A 12,610-nucleotide genomic window follows, 5' to 3' on the forward strand; every position below is an offset into this window, starting at 1 on the left:
TTACGAAAAGTATTTGCATATCATTGTATTTAGTACTTAGATATTATTTAATGTTATATATTCTTATATGCTTATTAATATTTTATTTAAAAAATATAATTAATAAAATCGTATAAATAATAATGATCAAAACGATAGTATCTTAATATATTTCCTTACAAAAATAGAATAACGATACTTTATTAAAACAATAAATAGAGTTGAACATCACAGTCGCTTATTCACGATTTATAATTTATAATTCGATTTATAAATCCAAATACAAATTTTTTATTTCTTTGTAATATACTTTAAACATTTTTTTGCTATTTATAACGTTGATTTATTAGAAATTAATTCTTCGTTTTCCCTCCCTATATTTATATATGTACTTTAAAAAATATATCTTATTGCTTTTCATACATTCAAACCACTCTCGAATTCTTTTCAAAGTCTGAATTAATCAGATAATGGCGAAGAATAAATTTCACGAGAAAAAAATTTTCTATTTGCTTTCGCAGCATGTATTCAACCATTTCAATACAATTGTATTCACAATTCATTAGATACCATTAGATGTCAAATAACGACGGACACTTCAAAATCCAAATACGAAATCCAAAAATATTCAAATTCGAAACGAAGTTTATATTAAGTTATCAAGTTTGTCGAGTGCCGCGAATATCGTTACGCGTCTAATATTATTATTCCATCCTCGTCTTACAAACAATATTTTTCGACATACATCCACAATTCGCTTATATACACCCTCGATACCAACGTTTTCCTGCTCCCCCCGTATCGCCCCGTATACCTTTAAATCCAATCTCACCTGTTCATCAAAAGTTTAAACGATTTTGGTATCGTATCAAAGAGTCGCATCGAGCGAGCACGCGATGCTCTACAATACCGGTGGAGCCAGAACGAAAGATGCGTGTACACGCGAGGCGGAGCGAGACAATGGGAAAACGAGATGTGCGCGGAACGAAGGGAGAAACGGTGTCTTTGTGGCGATGGGCGGTGGGCAGGGGGGCGAGGGGCGGTCGGGCGCATATGTCGGCGGAGTTCGAAATCGGGATATTGAATTCACGCCATTTCTGTTTTGACGTATCGCGGGTTGTGATACGATCCGTCGGGGTTTATCAGCGGCCGGGCACGAGGAAGTGATTTTTTCATTCTAACAAATAGCCTTTTGCGGTTTATCGGATTTCACCGGGATATCCGCCGGCGCGAAATCAACCGCGCCGCTCTCCGTGCCAATCGAAAAGCGAAGCGAAATCATTGAAAGATACACCGGTATCCGGGTTCCGTTTAGAACCAGGAGTAGAAGGCCTTTTTTCCCCCGCTCCTTTCTCGGCCAACCTCTCTCGATTCAACCTCTTCTCGTTTTTTGAGGTTAGGACAGGGGAGATCGGAGGGAAGGAGAACGAAGGTGAATAACGACCGAACGAGCGTTTCAATTTTCTTCCCTCTTTCCGTGTTTTCTTTCTCTACTCTCTCTCTCTCTCTTTCTCTCTCTCTTTCTCTCTCTGTTCAAAGAGTATGATCGGTCGTAAGGTGAGGTCGTCAGGTAAGAAATTTAAATCTTGATTTTTCGTTTAATCTGGATTCGTGAAAAGAATCTTATGATTTTTCAGTTTCATTTTATATTGTATTTATTGGATTTTTTTGGAGGGGGGATGAAAGAAAGATGAATGAATAGAATGTAAATTTTTATTTATTGAGACAATTATTCTTATTCTGTTGAACGAAGAAAAGTGCTACAAATATCGATTTTATAATTAATTTTGAGAAAACTTTTTCTTTGATATTTCAATGAATTACATTATTTTATTATATAGTTGTATACTATAAAATTAATTACTACGTAAATACTGTAATAAATTCAATAGTGTATTTCAAATACTTTTTGAAATCGCTGTATAATAATTTTGAAAGAAAATTTCTATTTACGAATCTTATGACAGCTTCTTAAATTCATTATAATTGAATAACATGACAGATACGCGTAAAAACATAACATCTAATAATATCAAAATTAAATTAAAATAATTAAAAAAAGCTCAATAACCCTTAAAAAAAATTAATTCATCACATGTCCTCCTATATTAATCCTATAAGTATCAAAGACATCGAGCATTAATTCAAACGAATGAGGAAATCCATACGTTTACTCTTCGAAACGAAGGCGTAATAAAAAAAGAAATATTCAGTTCAAATTCAAACATGATAATTCGAACGAATTCTCCTCTATTGGCCAAAAAGGTATATGTAAACTGTCAGAAGTCGTGACACATATTTTCCCGATACTCACCGCTCCAAAGTCCATCCCCTGTCTATCGCTCGATACATTCGGAATTACGTTTTATAAAACGTGGATGAAATACGTTTTCGGCGTGTCCAGAGCTCGCATCGTAACAATGACGCGCGTAAGATATTCCTTTTTCCTCTGTTTTATTATACGCACGTGTACATAATACGTGTCTATATGTACACACACACATGTATATATTTCTTTTTTTTTTTTTTACGAGTACACCCTCAGAAAAAGCGCATGCCAGGACAGAGGAAAGGGCAGGATCGCTCGATCGTGAAACGTCGGATGAAGGCTGATTTATACTGCGCGCGGGAAGTCAACAAAGCGGAACGGATCGTGACTGCCGCGTCACGATACATTGTAATATATTTAAACATAATATTTCCGCAACGGATAGAAGGAATAATTGTATTTGCGCACATTACACCGTATTACCAGTCATCCCTCGTTGACGTTTTAACGCGTGATCTACTGTTTTTCACGTATCCGTGATTTTCAACGTGTAGAAAGCCGGGATTTATCTATTTTTTTTTTTTTCTTCCTCGTTTGTCCACGTCGAGTAATGAAATAGATTTTTTTGTTACATTTGTTACATTGTATCGACATTTTTTTTTTCCGTTGATTTAATCGTTTGGATATTTTAAATGAAAGGAGTAAAATTATTCGTGACGTAATAATTTTGTGTCTCTTTCGGTTATTGGACGATTAATTTTATTTTTTAACAAAATTTTCGTTTTAGAAATATTAAGAAAGAAATAATATAATATAATATTATTATTATATGAAATAGTATAATAAAATTATTAAATTTTTATCGATGAAAAATTATACAATTGATGATTAATAATTTATCCGGGATAAAATAACAAAGATAGAAAAATTTTAATGAAAAGATTGAAATGAAAAAATTCTCTATATTCTATATTCTTGGATTATACTCTATAAAAATACAATATATATAGCTGAAACAAATTTATATTTGTAAAATGTTACGTATAGTAACATTTCATTATATACATTTATTTATTATTTGTCTTATATAATTTTATATGAAACGAACTTTCTCATGGTTATTATTTATTTGGAAAAAATGATATTAAAAAAAGATTGCTTTGCATCAAAACAATATAAAGGACAATATAGATATTACAGATACAAAGAAAAATTTTATTTTAAAAAAGTAAAAATGAAAAATAAACTTGTATTTTTACGAACACATTATCCAAATAATTATTCAGATAAATTAAATACTGGATTTACATAGAAAGAATAAAATCTTGCTCTCCAATCACATTGGACATAGAACTTTAAATGTACAGAGCAATAAGGATCTAAAGTGATCTCTGTCTGTCAAGAGATCGTTTATCATGCAAGTTTTTGTTCACGAGCTCAACGAGTCGTCCATATCCCACTAAAATTTTTCAGGGCTGAACGCAACGATCACCAGTCGATCAGGGCAACGTTCAACCAATTTTCATCGCGATTTCCGTCGCGTCGTGTCCCGCACTTCCGTTATGCGCGCCTCTCACTCCTAGTCGTGCAAGGGAAATTGCAGGGGAAATTCGAAAGTTCGCGCGATACCCTATGAATTCCAATCGGCTTTCCACCTTCTCTGAATCGGTCTGAGTTGAGGTCTATTGTCGAATTCGAGTTAATAAAAGCGAAGTATAACAGTTTGTAGAAATATATTTCTTAAGTAAGTAAATCTTTGTCTAATTATTTAATATTACTTATATACAATCTAGTATTTTTACGTTATTAAATAATTAGATAATAAATACATTTATTTTTGGTGAAATGGATCTTGATTTTTTTTTATAAAAGAATTACCGTTTTTGTTTATTTTTCGTTACTAGAAAAAGGATTTTTTCTTTTATTATTATTATTATTATTATTATTATTATTATTATTAATAGTGTAATTAAATATATTTTTAATAAGATGGAATCCATGTACGTGATAAAATGATCATTACACCAATTAAATTAAATTTTAAAAGTTTGGAATTATTGAAAATTTGATCAACAATATGCAAAGACATTTGCAAAAAAAGAAAGTACTTATAATGCAATTAAATAATAAATATTAAAATTCTATATTTATATATAAAATATCTACATATAAAAAAATATAACTATTAATTTAATTCGTATACTTTTATAGCGTTCATTTAATCGCTAATTATCAAGAAATGTCAAATTTTTCACTTGAGTTCGTTCGAATGTTTTTACAATTTATCACGTGAATACAAACTTATTGCTAACGTTAATTTATCACAATCATAATTATTTCCAAGCGCATGAAATTTACTAATAATTTGCACAGCTTAAATAATACTAACTAAGATTAATAGATCCCAGTGTGGTAAATTAATGAAATTCTCCAAATAGAAACGATCTTAAATTCTATTGACAATCTTTCACCATATAATGCAAAGAAAAAGGAAAGCTAGTTATTGATTGGCAATTTCACGTTTCACGGATGTGTCAATTAGCCACGAGATTTCCTACGAATAAATGAAAATATTCGATTCTCCAGATTGTACACGATGTTCAATTATGAGCTGGAAAAATTACTTCCAGGATATAGTCGAAGTGCATCATACGCGTTCGTGAATAGTGGTTTTACGACATCGTCGATAATAAGCGAAATTTCCTCCGTCGGTCAACTGACTGATTTGCACCGCGGTACTTTATTAAGAGTGTCGAACAATCTCGATACTGCTAGTCAATTTTCCGTGTATACAATTTCTGCTGGACGATGCGCAGTTCAAATTTACGCATCGTTCCTCCTGCAATACCGACGAATAACTGACACGTGATAGCTTTGTCCTCTTTCCGCGTCTCTTAAATAACCAGTAACGACTATTACTTGTCTTGGCCATGGTGATCATAGCTTTTCCCGATGCGGCCTTTTCTACGAAGTTAAAATGGTAATGTAACCCTTTTCTAATGATGGATTAAATCAAGTAAGCAACAAGTATCATATAAGCAACAAGTTAAGACTCAAGAAAGTTTTTTCCTTTAATCTAATGTGGCGACGAAAAATATGTGCATTTCTGCTCATACGTAAGACTTTTAGAGTTAGACATTGATAGATTTATTTTAAAAAATTGATGTTATATGTGTGATCAATGGTATTTTCACATATCAATTTTCACATATCAATGAGCATATTTACAAGAGGATTGATTCTTGATATATAAAAATATTAGTTGACGTTTTATTATATTATTATTTAAGTTTATGTTGTAAAAAGGGAAAAATAGAAAGAGATAGTTTTATCTTTGTCCCACTTGCTTGATAAATAAATAAATAAGTCTCGATTGACATTATTTCAACTTTTGTATTTATATTGGTTTTCAGAATTGATTTTTAAGAGGTGTCTCATGAAAGTAGTAACATTTTCTATACCTATGAGATATATGAGATACATGACATATATAGGTACAATGATTTATATATAATTTGAATACATTATTAAGATTACAATGCCTTTTATTAAGTAATGATAGTTTGTCGGTTTAATCTTTAATTTAAGTTAAAAAATTATTCGAACGAAGAATTTAAATAAATGTATTATTCAATTTAATAGTATCAAATATTATTAGAATTTAGCAAATTTAGCATATAATACTTATGGATGAGAATATTGCAACAATGAAATAACTCAAAAATTATGACTTTGAGGAAACGACTTTACGTCAATCATTCATTAAGAGTGACAGTATTCATATACTTATGAACATATATATTGAGCATACATATTGCTCATATATTGCAACAATGGCATAACTCAAAAATTACGACTTTAAGGAAACGACTGTAAATATTCTAAGATATAATAAAACTGCATAAAAATTTCATTTTAAAATATCAAATTAAAAATACACAATATAAAAGCACTTTTATAAAGTTCTATTAATAAAAAGTACAAGTGACAAAATTTTTTCTTTCCCGTATCAATAACTCGAAAATTACAAATTTTATATTACGTTACTTTGTTGTTGCATCGTAACAAACAACACGTTGTTCCTGGCTTCATTCACACGGATAATTTAATTTATTCGACTTTCAATTGGATTCACAAGGAATCGAGAGAAATCGTGAAAATAGATCGTATGGAAAGATAGAACACGTTTCGAACAAAGGGTAAAGAGCATTAACCAATTGTTCGCCATTCCTAGATCTTAGTCGACTGACATTTGTTCAGACATCGGTTCCTCATTCGAGCACGCTTTCCTCTTAAGCTGATTGCTTGCCCGTAAACAAGGTGCCTCGATACCTCGCGTCGCTTCGATTGCGTGCTTCTGAAATGCACGATGGTTCAGTACCAGTCGAGAGTGTCGTGATACGGAAGACACTTGTGGCCATATTTGCGCATGCAAATGATGCTTGCCCTCTGTAATTTCTGTGATTCACACCTTTCATACGGGCCACCTTTCGATTGCTCGTAGCCACTGAGAAGAATTTTAAATAGTTAAGTGTTGGATTTCGCGTGGTGGAATGAGTTTCAACACTTCATTTTAATTTCGAAAGAGGTTTCATTCGAGAATTCACATGCAAATATCGTGGAATTCGAATTACAATAACGATGAATTTTTCTGCTGTTTCTGCGATATACATATGAGGAAAATATTGAAATAACGTGGAAAGAGTTAAAGCTAAAATAAAAGTTCTAAGTGATTAACTAGACAGTGAATATTGGAAGAATATTGAATATCTGGTTTTATTATTATTTCACATTAAGCACACGTATATCTAATTTCTTATTATTATATAAAATATTGTCTGAATCATGATTATATTTCAAATTTAATTGTTGTTAGAATCCTCTTATATTATAATTGAGCTAATATTATTAATAAAATTTTACAAATTATTTAATACTAATAGTAATTTTACAATTTACATTTTATTGAATGTAATATTATTAAATTGTGAAAGAAAATAGTTCGTAATCTATATCTCAAAGAGCATAAAATTTTCTATAAATTCAATTTAAAATTTCGCATAAGAGGAATAATTTCATATCTCGTTGAATTTTTTCTCGCATTAAGCGTGATCGTCGTATTTCAAAACTTCGTTAAAAAATTACGTTATCACGTTACCATCTGTCGATAAAAATGAACAAATTTTTCCCTCCGCAACTCGAATAATTCTACAGACACATCGAGAAATGCAATTAGCAAAACTGATCCTGATAATTCGGGGATCGGTAATTCCTCGAACAGACGTTTCTAAACCATCCATTGTTTCGTTTCAGTTGGAGTGGAAGCGTTACGAGAGCCTCGTCAAAGATCGGTGAGTAACCTTCGCCTCTATGGGGGCTAGATCGATAGGAAGAGGCAAAACAATTAGAAAGGAGAGGATGTATTTCCCATGAGGGAAAACAAAGGGTACAGCGATGGGTAAAGGTAAAAGAGGGACGATACCGTGGTGGTGGCACGTTAATGGAAAGGGCCTCGATACACATTTGCCCGTCTACGTACTCGCGCTCTGCGATCGATCGATATATCGATGGACCCTCTTCGCCCGTGTATCTCCGCCGCATGCTTAAAGGGGTAGTTAATTACGTTTAATACCCTCGATTATGTGTTTGCGCCGAATACACACGCCCCACTCGAACGCGTCATACCTCTCTTGCCGCTGTCGTTTCCGCTGCATTTCGATCTTCCCTGTTCTGAAGTGATAGAGCTAATGGCCGTTTTAATGGCTTATCGTGCCTTTCATTCGTTATCTTAGCAAAAATCTTATAGTTAATTCTTCATTTTTTCCTTTCTTTTTTTTTTTTAATTACTGAATAAAATTGATAAGAGAAGATGGAAGCGTTTTGTTTATGACGTAGTATATTGAAAGGAAAATTATGATAAGAATTATGGTTAATTCTTCAGAGAGGTATTTCTGGAATTAAAGATGAGAAAAATAAGTTAAGAAAAATATCAAAATGTTGAGAATTGAGATGTCTCTGAAAGATTAATGTAATGAAAATTAAAATATAGTAAAATTTCTATCACTTGAGTAATCTAATATGTAAATATTCTGAACGTTTTATTATTTTTTTATCGCTGCAGACAATGGAAATAGAATTTAATTGACATTGGACACGTTTATAGTACACGTTTTACGATGTTTCTTGCCGCAAACATTTCACGTTTATTTCAAAACGTAAAGAAAACAGATGAATAATAATGTATTAATAAATCCTTTGTTAATACATTAGAATTCAATAACAACGATAACATTGAAAAGTTAAATATTGAGAAAATACTTGAGAAATTACTAAATGGTGAGAATGACTACAACAGAATTGTCAAAAGAACATAATATTGGAAAAATCTGGAATTAAAAATTAAGATACAGTTATAAAGATCCATATTACTTTACTTATAAAATATAGAATAATTATCCATTTAAGAAAAATCTGGGTTTCATTATTGGAAAATTCTTATATTAATTCAGATAATGAAGATACTGCATTTCTGCGAGAAAAAGTAAATTATATATTATATAACTTGAATCACGGTATATGGACCTTCATAAAAAAATAATGTATAATCATATTATCCTCTTTATGTCAAAAGCATGAATGTGCACCCTTTTTTTTTTTTTTTAAATAAGAATGTGACATAAATTTTATTTTTTTTTTATTCTTGATTTTAAAATAAAAATATATATTTTATAACGAAATAAAACTCTTAAATAAACAGTGACATCTCAAAAATACTGATCTTAATAAATATTTTATAATATTTCACGTTTGAAATATATAAACTTTCATAAATTATTGAATTGCATATTCGTGCCTCTGGCACCGAGAGGAACGATATGTGTCTACTTTTACATCTCACAAAGATAAAATTGCAAGCAAGAAATTTTTACATTCAACTCGAATGGAAAAGATAAAATATAATGTTACACGAGTGCAATTTAATTAAATACAAACTTCTACTTACAAGCGCAACATACAGAACTAAAATAAATTAATAATTAAAAGCATCGACAGGTTCATCGTCTGAATGAAAAAATTATTTAAATAATCCGAATAATACTCACGAATATTGTCAAGAATTATTTTCTACCTTTATCAAAAAAGAACGATCCTTCCCCCTCTCCCCCCTATATTACTTTTCCCTCCCTTTACTTACCTTAAATTTCCAATTTCAAACTTAACCCATCTTCAGTGATTTTCAATCCCTCGAACGGTTTCCTCTTTCTTACCACCCCACTAACCGTAAGTAGTTTTAAATTTTGAACACCGCCGGCAAACAAAGTGCACCACGGGCACACAGCTATAAACGGAACATTCAACGTCTAAAATATGGCCAGCAACAATCTTGCTTTTACGACTTGGCTGCAACAGACGTACCTATTCATATTTCAAGCATTCACCCGCTTCATCTACCACCTCTCTCTCTCTCTCTCCCTCTCCCTCTCTCTCCCCCTTCTCCCTCTCTCCCCTTCGAGACGTATTAACTTTCGAACCATCCTCCCATCCCCACAAAAGCCAAGAATTTATCTACGAATTTTCCGCGTTTTCCAACGACCTCAAACGGATCTTTTTCCAAACGCAATTACACGAGCGATAACGGCGGTTGGCTTGTTCGCGCGCGCGGCGAACTCGAACACGTTGCTACGTAAGGGGTGAGCTCCGTCGGCATACCGGGGCTAAAAGGGAAATGAGAATGAATGTAATAATATATTTAATATTCGTCGGGTCCCTGCCTCTCCTCCACTCTCGGTATTACAAGTCAACCAATATTCTCGCCCTCGCCTTCTTTCCGCCCACCCCTCTTTCTCTCATCCTCTCGCCTCCCCCCCGTTCCCATCCATCCCCTCGTACCACCTCGTGTTTCATCGTCGTTCCTCCGCGACTTTGTGAAAGTGCACCTACATTATTTCGTTCTGTAAGCGATACGCGATGGGCCGTTTTATCCCGGTGTTGAGGCTCGCGAAACACTCGCGATCATCGAATCGAAGCAGCGGGATCCCGTTGTTTGCATTAGGGGGCCAGGCACGAATGGATCCCAGGGTACTTTGGGATCTATTACCGTTAGAACATCGTGGAATTTGAAATGATCTGAGTTACTAATCTGATGGAAATAATCGAATTTACGTGCTCTAGGTTCGTTGGGCGAGGCTTTCGGTGGATCTGGATCAGGGTAGTTTTATATTTTGTTTATTATTTATTTATTTATTATTATTTATTACATTTTTTTTTTCATTTTATAATAATTCGATGTTACGAAAGAATCAATCTATTGTTAGTATGATATATGAAATGTTTCTTTATGACAATTCCTAAGAAAATATTGCAAATTCATGAAATTATATTTTTATAATGGTTAACAATGGTTGAATTCTTCACAGATTTGCGATATCAATTTCGTTTCTCGAAGTAATTATAAAGAATCGAAAGATTACATTGATTACACAAGCGATTCTGAAACGATGCTACGTTATTATTCTGAAATATATTGATTCTACGTAATTCTCGCATTAATCGAAAATATCAAATCAACTGAAACTCCGTTATTACCGACTATCTCGCCCGATTTAATTATTATTCAAACGAATCCACAACTACTATTTCAACATCATTTCAATTCTTCGTAACTCAGTTTCACTCGGAATAAGTATAACAGTTTGAAACAATTATTCCCAGAAATTCCAACTCCCGTTACGAACTTCAACCTGCGTTAATTTGACCACCTTTAAATTTTAAAATTAAAAATCTCCTTCTGGAACGAAACTACAACTATCCCCCTTCGCTTCACTCGAGACCCAAGTATTTATCTCCCGCCCGCCCGATCGCACGTATCCAAGCATACAACCGTATCAAGGAGCAACTAGGCGCGTGAGGCGTCTTCGACGTTAAAAAATTCACAATAGAGGGGTTGGCGTGCACGAGTGCCGCTGCGTTGGCATCACGTGCCACGTGATATTAGTTCATATATATCGCGGAGGTAAACATGCAGCGACGCAGAGACAGGCTGACGTGGGAGGAGGGGGGGTTGGAGGCTTCGAGAGAAGGAAAGGGTGTGTGTAAAAGTAGCTATAGTCCCGCGAGGCCCTGCGGTGGAAGGGCACGTATTCGATGTAAACTATAAAACAGTGCCCCGTTTGTGGCGGCGCCCCCACCCCTTGCAACCGCCCCCTCGCCGCGCTTCCAACCCCGCCCAAAGTCGTCGCGGAGTCAGAGCCCCATCCCATTTGCTTGCTGGCAACCTGCTCGCTCGCGTAGCATATTGAATCTTATGAATTTGTGGCCCGTGCGGTCGGGGCCACCTCCAGGGAAAAATTTAATTTCCAACGATTTCGGGCTTTACGCTGACGTGGGCAGCGTTGCATGGATCGAGGGGAGGGGAGGGGGAAGGGGAGGGCGTCTTGCTCTTTTCTTACGTCTATTTTCGGTTGCCTTGTTTTCGATACGTGAGGCTTAATGACTGGTGTGAGGATATTTCTAAAGGTGCATCTTTTGGTCGAGGGAAGTAGTATATGGTGTGAAAATGGATAATGTAATGGAAAATATTATATTGATCGATAATTGGCTGTTCGATTTACTTGTTATCGTTTTCAATTTTCAAAATATTAAAATATTATATTACACACTTAAAGAAGTCGGTTTCAATAACTTTGGGAAATTTTAATTGTCGTCATATTGTTTGTTAAAAAATTATTATTGATCAAAAATGTTTTGTCAATATTGTTTAATTTTTCAACGATATGCAGATTGAATTTGGATACTAATTCACGGAAAGATGAAATGGAAATCACCTTTATTTTAAATCATTTTTTTTATTGAATTGACGTAAAGTGATTATCTGTACAATTCGAATAATTATTAATCAATCAAAATAATTATACGTTAATGTAGAAATTTCTGATATAGAGTATGAAGAATATTTCAGATAATGATTTCGTTTTTGAATATTCAAGAATATTATTTCTATACGGATACAATTTTATCAGAATACTTAGAACATTTTCATGGAGAACTAAAACGTTGGCATATTTTAAAAAAACAATTTTAAAAATTCGTTTTACACTTAAAGATTTTATGACAATTTATAGTCTTAGAATATTAATATGCTCATGAAATATCTAGTGCAATCTTCGATTATTTATAAGTTAATAAATAATCCTTAAATAATTATTGATAACTTAATAACACTAAATCCATATTTTTCCATCGTCAACTTTCCGTTTTGCCCTCTATAATCAATCTTCCTCAAAACCGTCCCATAAATATTAAAACATTAAATTATATTCATTCAGGAAAGAACGGTATCTCCAGTCCACAATGTGTCAACGA

At 33.3% G+C, this 12,610-nt stretch overlaps 1 protein-coding gene across 2 annotated transcripts in view; it reads left to right on the forward strand.

The window, feature by feature from the left end:
- The window catches only part of LOC107995538 (LIM/homeobox protein Lhx9), a 601,193-nt gene that overhangs the window by 116,867 nt on the left and 471,716 nt on the right, over positions 1-12,610 (forward strand). For both annotated transcript variants that reach the window (XM_028665570.2, XM_062083417.1), the window contains exon 2: positions 7,562-7,599. The gene's annotated coding sequence lies outside the window, so the exon portion shown is untranslated. The remainder of the gene's footprint in view (positions 1-7,561; positions 7,600-12,610) is intronic.

Source organism: Apis cerana, linkage group LG12 (genome assembly GCF_029169275.1).
Source record: "Apis cerana isolate GH-2021 linkage group LG12, AcerK_1.0, whole genome shotgun sequence".
Taxonomy (NCBI): Eukaryota; Metazoa; Arthropoda; class Insecta; order Hymenoptera; family Apidae; genus Apis; species Apis cerana.